The sequence below is a fragment of the Metopolophium dirhodum genome, chromosome 5 (genome assembly GCF_019925205.1).
Source record: "Metopolophium dirhodum isolate CAU chromosome 5, ASM1992520v1, whole genome shotgun sequence".
NCBI classification, from domain to species: domain Eukaryota; kingdom Metazoa; phylum Arthropoda; class Insecta; order Hemiptera; family Aphididae; genus Metopolophium; species Metopolophium dirhodum.
Window position 1 is genome coordinate 19,020,324 of NC_083564.1, and position 9,747 is coordinate 19,030,070.

General features: G+C 33.4%; 1 long non-coding RNA gene across 1 annotated transcript; it reads right to left on the bottom strand.

The window, feature by feature from the left end:
• Nucleotides 1–551: 551 nt before the first annotated feature.
• LOC132945451 (uncharacterized) lies at nt 552–2,387 on the bottom strand. The gene is made up of 3 exons (XR_009664568.1): nt 1,890–2,387; nt 1,610–1,811; nt 552–1,495 (listed from the first exon to the last, which is right to left on the bottom strand). It is a non-coding gene; the product is annotated as an uncharacterized LOC132945451 (long non-coding RNA).
• Between the last annotated feature and the right edge of the window lie 7,360 nt (nt 2,388–9,747).

A 9,747-nucleotide genomic window follows, 5' to 3' on the forward strand; every position in this document is an offset into this window, starting at 1 on the left:
ATTATTTGAATTAAATATTTCAAAATTCCCTAGCTAAATTGAAGGCTTCTAAAATCCGATTTGTTCAGGCTATTAAATCGTCCATCTTGTTTTACTTATTTTTCTACATTGTAACAGATTGTAAAATGTATTATGAAAAAAATTAAATAATTAATAGTTTCAGCGATATTATAAGCACTACCCCACGCACTATCGAACCATACGTAAAAATATATAGTGCTAGAACTTAATATTATATTATTCGTAGCCCGTAGGGTAAGTATTCTTAATACACGTATGGCGAAAATATTCTAATAATGCCATAATAGTTATAATTTTTAGGATGGTAAACCGTGCTTAATAATATTATATTGTATTTATTTAAGCTGAGTTATCGTTGATAAATAATTTATTAGGTAGGTACCAATCTGGCTCGCTTTTCTGAATTTATTAAACCTGTCGGCTGCCAGAGATGAAAACATATTATATAATGTGTAATAAAAATATACATATTATAATATAACAATAAAATTATAAATACCTGAGAAACCTAGGATTAGTCAATTGAGATCATTTGTATCCACAGCATTTTCAAAAAATGAATGTAAAAATGGCTATGGTTGTAAGATGAAATAACACTTAAATATATTTATATTAATATATATGACATATTGCCTAATTATATATCATATTTTATAGTTCTTTAGTAAATCAGTAGCTGACTGTATGCAAGAACTTATGAACCGAGGACATGAGAAATTTAGAGATTGTGGTCCAACTATAAGTTTTATTCGGAAAATAAATGATTTAATTGATATTATGAATTCTAATACTAAAAAATATGGCTTGCAAGCAGACAAAAACTCATTCAGCAATAAAGTAAAAATTGCATTATTGTTATTTGTATTTGTATTTTTTTTATTATAATTATTAATTATTATTTATTATGAAACAGCAAATGTTGTGTTAAAAAAAGATGTGTCATAGTACCTAATGGCTAATTACCTACTTATCGATTTGTTATATTCTATTTTTCATAGATTATTGTGGATTTTATTGACTATTTAAATAAGTGGAAATCAGATATTCCAGACCAAAATTTTCGATTTACTAGTCAAACAGAAAAAGGATTGATAGTGTCATTAAATAGTACATTACAATTGGTTGAATATTTATGTACAAATGTAAACGATTATTCTTACCTCATGACTAAGCGAATTAATCAAGATAAATTAGAAGTATAAATTTTTAACCTTTATTTTGTTTAAATGAGTGCTTATAAAATAATATATATGCAACATGACTTTTTCATTAGCATTTATTTGGCTGTTTACGTCAAGCATGTGGTTCAAATCAGAATCCAGATCCTAAACAGTTCATCCAAGTTTATCGGTTATTATCATGCTATTCACTAATAAAACCACCAAGAGGAAGCAATGTGAGTGGTGGAGAAATGTTGAATTCTCTTGTCAGTATTCAACATTCATCAAAAGAAGATAAACAGCATAGATTAAACCTGGAAAAAAAATTGGATGAAATATTGGACAATGGTGATTTTGAAATATTTAATGATCATTTATACTGTGAAGATCAAACTTCATCTTATATAGACAAACCTGCTCTAACCTACTTTGTTGGTTATGTTGCTCGAAATGCCAAAAAACATTCATTAGCAAAAACTTGCAATGATTGTTTTAATTCTCTTATATCAACATCAGATGATCGTACCAATCTTGAAGTAGAAGTTCAAGAGTTTATAAATATGCGAAATAGAGGACATTTACTCAGTCCATCAGAATGTCTAATGAATATAATATACTGCTTGGAGACTGCTATTATAAATGTCATTAATAACAAAAGTATTAGTAGACATATTTTGGAACACGGTTAGCGTTTTTTAGTGTACTTACTAATTTAATTAATGTTCCATATTTCAATTATGTGTATGTTCAATATTCTATAGTTATGGATAAAGTAAATAATACCGGAGTCCCTTCCAAAGTTGGCTGTCTGGAACATCAGAATGAATTAACCAAATATATTATTAATTTCTATTTGAACACCAGAATGATATTTGCATGTAAAAGGCATAATGATCAAATATCATACAAGAAAAATACGATAAAAAGATTAAAAAAAATATCAAAATTAATATAAATATAAAATAGTAAAATACTACTTAACTACTGGTACATGTTTTCCAATCTGGATATTAAAATATATGAATTAAAAGTACCATATACACACATTGTACATATTAAATTAAGTTACACTATTTAAAATTTAAAATATTAATTATTAGATCATGAAGTCCACAGTCCTCGTAATTACTAAATATACTAATTAGTAATTAGATTAATTAGAATAAAATGCTAAATTGCATAATGTGCCATACAAAATTGAATGTGTTTGAGCCTTCATCGGGTAGTCAGCGCTCCTGGTGGCAGTTACAAGTGGTGTACTTTTTTCGGCCCACTATCATAATGTAAAAGATGGGAAGTGTTTACACCTCTATATATCCACCTTGATTGTAATGATATCCTCAGTGCTCACACGCCATTATAATAAATAAACTAAAATCTTACAGAATAATAAACAATGGCCAGCCTGTCGTTCGTAGAAATCAGTCATCCCCAATAAAACTATTGTCACCGACAAAAAGGTCTTTGCCGCCGAAGAGAAATACAAAAACCTTTGACAAAACCGCCTAACACTCTCTGGTTGGCATATCCGTGTCGTCCCTTAAAACAGTGCATGAGCACCATCCACCAAGTAACCACCTCTCAAATCTCAATACCGATTTCAACGAGCGACAACTGGACTTATCTTATGTTAGGCGGTTAGGCCATAATTATTGCGTTCTTTAATTCAATTTTTGTATTTGAAGTATTACTTTGTGTCACCTAAAACTCCTACAACATTATCCATAAACAACTGCGAATCAGGTAAGGCATTTAATATAATATTTTATATTGATTGCAGTTAATACATTATAGCTGCTTTTTACATAAAATTATACTGTACGGTGTATTTGATCTAATGATTTTCGAACACACGATCTCGAGAGCCCTCCGAACACCTGGAGGAAGGTAATAGCGTAATTTTACTATTTTAACATCTGATTTTAATAATATAACTATCGACAGGAGTCGTTTTTATATTTATCTTATTTCTACATTATTACAATATAGCGTATATAGCGTAATTGTGTGTTATTTAAATGTTAAAATTCATAAGATTACCTACGAATGCGATCAACAAGATTTTTATAAAATTAGTTTTTAATGATATAGACCAATATTCCTCTAAATATCGACCAGTATTGGCGTCCCCTGCTCTACAGCGACATGGAAGGAAATTCCCCTTGACCTATGTGTGGTTTTCACAAAGAGACGTAAATACATATTATTTCAAAACACGACATTACAATATAATATTATTATAAATATTATTGTGACCTCCGTATCACCGTCGTCGATTTTAAACTAAATTATATTAACGTGACAGTTATTATTGTAATGGTCTCGACAGCTTGGTACCTACTATCGTAGTTCTAATAGCAGATAAGTGGCTGCCGAGATATTAACGTTGCGGGTCGCAGACAATTTGTCTGATGTTGTAGTCGTGGTTGATAATAAATAAAAGACAGTTGTTGTTTTATTGTGAATTTTATTATATTGTTGATAATATTTCTAAGTCCAAAATATGCTCGTACAGAGTGGCGTGAAGGTGCTTGCACTAATGGGTGGTAGTACACGTCTGAAAACAGGCCGATTCGGGCTCCCTTATATATGAAGTTCCCCGTACCCCTTGCCTATAGCTACTGTATCTCGACTCACGGATGTGATGTGTGTGACCATCGTTCCGGCCCACGCATTTTATGACTTCCAGTATAATTCTGTGTATTCGATTTGATATAATCATTTTTAATATAATATTAATATTTTTTTATAATGACTATCGTTGCGTACAGTGTTGTAATCAAAATAATCATTCTACTGTTTCATATTTTTATATATTGAACATTGTGGTATACAGAGCAATTATATGGTTCAATGAGTTCCTAATATCCGTTTCTCAACAAGACATTAAAATGTAATATTATTTAATAAACAGAAGGAACCCTTATTTCCGTTTCTATTATCCGATATATGCCGAATTACAGTATAGCTAATCTATAGTATAGTATAATAACTATTATATTACAATGGTGTTGTTAAGTAGTAACTGGCTTACTACATTATTATATATGTATTCGTTATTATAGACAGTAAATTATTATTATAATCTCAAAAATTAATATTAATTATATACCGTACAGTAACATTATGTAGATCATGATAGTACCTATTTAAGTATTATAATATGATATGTGGCAAGTGAAATATCCGAAATTCGAGCAATAGACAGCGAGCGTCGCGATTCGTCGACATATTATTCAGCTCATCTCCGTAGCCTGTAATGATATTATTATACAATCGCTGAATCGCGCCGTGTGATCATGCGATAGTAGGTCTCTTAATGAGGTACGTCTTGATTATTCAGGTTTCTGTAAGCTATTCTCATATAGATCGGTTCAAATATTATAATTTTAATAATAAAAAACCTAAAAAAAGGTAGGTTAGGTTAGGTTAACCAGGTAAAAATGTGTGCGGAATTAAGTCAAAGGTCTGCATTATAATATATTGACATTTATTCCCACTTTTGTTCTCACTGTTTGTAAAAGAGCATTTAAAGATGACGTTCTAAAACACTGTCAACTATCTCTGTTTGCTGACTTTATGAAATCAACTGTTTTTTTGACTTCCGGAAATTGAAACATTTGACAGCTTTACTACAATATTATGTTCCTTGTCCAATATATACCAATAAAAAGAGGATTTAACTTCAAAAAATCACTTTGTATACTGCAGCTTCAATTTATGTAAATATTTCTTAACCGGAATTATAAATTTCTATTAATTATTCATGTATAGTCGTGTGGGTACAAACTTTGTACTACAAAGTTTAGGCGGATATAGAGGCGTGTATAATGTATACATAATAATATATTATTTAATATGAGTTATGACGTTTATATTATAACGTTACCATACAGTGAGTAGGTATAACAGAAAGAAGCAACAATAGGTAATGACTAATGACATTTGTTATAATAACCAATATTATTATCTACAATCTACATATTATTATGTAAGTAAATTTTGTTCTAATCAATATTATTCTATATTTTGTATTCGATTAAGAAAATGAATGATTATAATAATAATGCAAACCATGCAAACCATGCAAAAAAAAAATGTCTGTGTAGTGTGTACACGAGAAATAGGTAGTGAAATAATGCGTTGATTTTCAACTTTGAAAGGTGGTTCCTAGTCGCAAATGAAATCTAGTTGGGAGTGTTAAGAAGTCAAAATCGAAAATTCTCAGGAGTTATTAAAAACGTCTGGGAAAAACGAAAATTTAAGAAAAAATAGAATTTTTACTCAAAACCAGTTTTTGACAAAATTGATGTAGTTTTTTGCTGTAACTGAAAAACAAATAATCGTAGTTACTTTAAATTATGATCAAATATTTATATAACCATACTCCATACATCATAAAATGTATACTCTTTTTGAGCTATAATCATAATTTTTTTTTAAACTATTTAAACTATTATGGTATAAATGTCATCATAAATTGTTATACCTAATAGAAGTTCAACAATATTAAAGATACATGAGCTCGATTTTCATACAAAGTTTAAATTTTGATAAAATTCATGAAAGTCCGAAAAATTATTAATCATTATAATTTTGTTAAAAATGTATAAAATGTTCAATTTTTATAGGTATAACTGTATAAGGATTGAACATTTAAAACAAGGTTTTTCATAAGTATAGTTCATGTTGTAACCAAAAAATACATGAACACAGTTCTATTTAACTGATATTTTAAGTTCAAATTTAGACTAAATTTGATATTTAAACAAATAATAACAATTTTAGTTATTTTGTTATAATTTAAAATTATTATTCGTGGTAACTTTAAAGTATATTAACTATATTTTATACACAGTACATACAAATACATTTTAAAATGCAATGTTTTTGGCAAAAGTTAATTTAACCTATTGTATTACTAATAGTAAAATTAATTAATTTAATAGCAACAATATCATAAAAAATGTGTAGTCATTTAGTAATGTAGGAGGACACACCGTTTTTCATATGACGTACCTAACGATTTATCGTTGAATTAAAATTTAACACAACCATTATTATGACTCAGGTCATACACTTTTGAATAATATAGAATATTATTCTATAATCTTAAACACTAGCAGTAACTTGATTAATCGGAAAAGTCATATATTAAAATAGTATTTAAATATTATGTATTGATTATTTAAAAATATTATTATTACCAGAAAAAGTATCAGCCCTGTTTGTAAATAAAATGTAAAATTTGTATATATTATTATAATATATCTCTGTTAATATATCTTAAGGGTACACCGGTTAACCATTAATACATTCATGAGATCAAATATCTCAATTGGTACATTATTTTATTGAAATTTGATACGTAAAAAAAACATTGTTTTTAACTTTTCATGGGCCTCAGAAACCCACAATCGAGCACATTATTCTATTGAAATAAATAAAAATACAAATACACTATTAATACGAAAAAAAAGAAACAATATTTTAACCACATAATTTTTATTTTTTTTTAGCCGAAAGAAGTTTGACACAAAATGGTCTGTATTAATGATAATAATATATAAACAATAAAAAGTGGTTTGACGCAACATGGTCTGTATTAATGATAATAATATATAAACAATAAAAAGTGGTTTGACGCAACATGGTCTGAATTGATGGTAATATATAAACAAAAAAATGTATGTTTAGTGAGCCGAAAGATAAGATGATTGACGCAAAATGGTCTGAAAATTTAGTAATTTTGAACATGAAAAAAAATGATAATATATAAAAAAAAAAAAACACCAGACAAGACACAAAAGCAGGGGGATTGATACGTGATGGCGAGGTGTGTGCAGATGCAAAGGCCACTGGTCACCTCCATACGTTTTCGCGGCCGGTCCCTAAGGCGGACGAGTGTGATCGCTGGCGCGTTTGCTCGCGGGTGACGACCATCGTGACGGCGGGTTGGACCCAACAGCGAAGGCCGCGGGAACGACATTGGACGGCGATTGATGACGATCGGCTAGTGCGCGATGTCCTGCGCGTCGACGTTGCGCAGGTGCTAAAGACGACTGTTGTGACGGCGACGACGGAGACACAAAAGCACTGAGCGAGCGAAGACAGCTATTTGGTGCTGTGGAATCGGCGGTGACCGGAAGGCCGGCGGAATTACCACTGGACGAAAAGGAGAGAGAATCGGCAGATCACGCCACAACGCACCATGATCCTGATCCTCTCCGTGATTTTCGTCCTGGAGTCCCGAGACTCGGCCGACGAGATGATCGCAGGCCGAAAAGGGGAGAGAATCGGCGGACCGCACCGCAACGCAGCGCGGTCCTGATACTCTCCGTGATTTTCGTCCTTGGGTCCCGTCGGCACCGTGTCTGCCGCACCGATGGCCCCTCCGCCGTGGAGTCACGCACCCCCGAACCCTGAAACTTGATCAGTTTCTGCGGGTCAGGCGATGCAGTGACGTCCGCGTTCCCATAGCTTACCTTAGCTCTATCGCTCACCCGCCGTGCTCTGAGATCTCCGCCGCCGCCGTCACGAGCCGCCTTCGTGCACGCTGCAGCCGTCGTCGAAGTACCGTCGGGGCGGTATCGTTGCCCGCGCTGGTACAGCTAGCCGTCGTATGTCGTCGTCGTCGTCGTCGTCGTCCGTCCGTCGCTCCTCGCACGACCTACGCTGCCGGGCGCTATCGCCGAGCCGCCACAGATGGTCTCGCGTGTCGGCAACCACGAGCTCGCGACACCATCGACCACGACCTCGTCTTTCCGCGGGTGGCCGGAAAACGTACAGGGTGACTTACCGCCGTACACCGTAAAGTGCTCTGTCGCACGTATCAATCCCCCATGTCGCCGCCGTCTTGTCTGGTGTTTCTCGGCCCAAGGAGGAGGGAGGGGTGGACTGCGGCTTCACTCTTCTCGGAAGCATCCGCACAGCATCAGGCGTGTGACCCGCCTCACTCCCTTCCACGTGGTGGCCATTATTCGCCTGGCGCGTCCACGTGGAGGTGTGGGGTCTGCTGCTTTTGGAGTTTCCAATTCGGTATTCCAGGCCAGTCCATCTCCGTCCCTCTCTTTGCACTGCCCCTCGGCCGGTGTCTCTCCTATATTTTCCGGAACAGTAACTGCCTCTGCGTCTCCGCCGGCCATAGCCTCCGACGCGACAGCTTCGACAATCTCACCCAAAAGGGTGTTCACGACGTCATCTATATCTTCTGAGTCTTTCTTGTCTTTGATGTCCTCTGGGACTTCCTTTTCGTCGATGAGCTCTTGATCGTACTTGTTGTTAACACCCTCTTGATTTTCGTCGCAGTCGAACCGCTGCCCTTCTCCTGCCTCGTTGACTGTAAATTCGTCAATAAGGTGGAGTATGTTAATCAACTCCCTCAGGATTGCGTCGATATTGATCTCCGTCGAAGCCATGTTCTGTGATTTACAGTGTATTTTTTCGGTATAGTGGAACAAGTATCTAATACTGCTGGAGACAAAATTGTAATTAAGTTATAAAAAACAATTTCAGTCTAAGCAGTCACCGAAAAATACAAACATTGCCCAGACGACGGTTACGACGTCGTTTATTGCTAGCCAGCGCGAGTACGACCACGTCGTTCATTTAACAGCTTATGTTCCCAGGCGTCATCATTATTATCGATACGTACTTGTGCCTACGGGTAGGTACCTATAATATAATATTATTTTAACGAGGATTCGTATTTCGAATTGTATTTGTGCTCGTCTTATACTTTTAGGTGAAGTCTTTTACATTCACTGGGCGTAACGAATTGTTTTACGATGACGTGTGTTTTTTGTGTACGTGCGTACACGTTTTATAGTAGTAAAATTGCTTCGGTCTTCGAGTCTTCTTCTTCTTCTTCTTCTTTCTTTTTCTTTGGCCGATTTCTAATAGCATTTGCATTTAATTGGTACTTTTATAACGTGTCAATATATTCTTTGTTATCATTGCTGGTTTTTTCGAACCTATCGCTTATTTGCAGTTAGAACTTGGAATAGTTATTAATAATTTCATGTGGTATTTATTATTCTTCATGTTTAAATATCTTAATTTATAAATCTAAGAAACGGATCCTAGATTTGTCGATATTATTTTTCTTCATATCATTATGTCCTTTTGTGCGGTGATCAACAATGTGTATATTAATTAGTCCTTAAAGTATTGTTACGCGAACACCTAATAATTACGCATATAATAATAATATATTATTTATTTAGCAAACAAATAATTACATACGATACAATATATTATTATAGTAAAATAAATTGCAGTGATAACAAATCTCTTTTAAGCTATAACTATTGTGTGTTGGTGGGTATATTATAAGTTTGAGTGAAGTACAATACTATATAGTTTTATGCTAGGTGATATTTACAAAAACAAAAATGTTTATCAATCGAAAATATCGTTAAGACTAATGTTATATGTATAATAATTAATTTCTTTTTTTCATATTTATATTTTAACATAATTGAGTTTATTTTTGAAAAATCTAGTTATTTTCAGAAACGATTTAAATACATAATATAAATTGTTAAGCAATTTACGAATATTGATA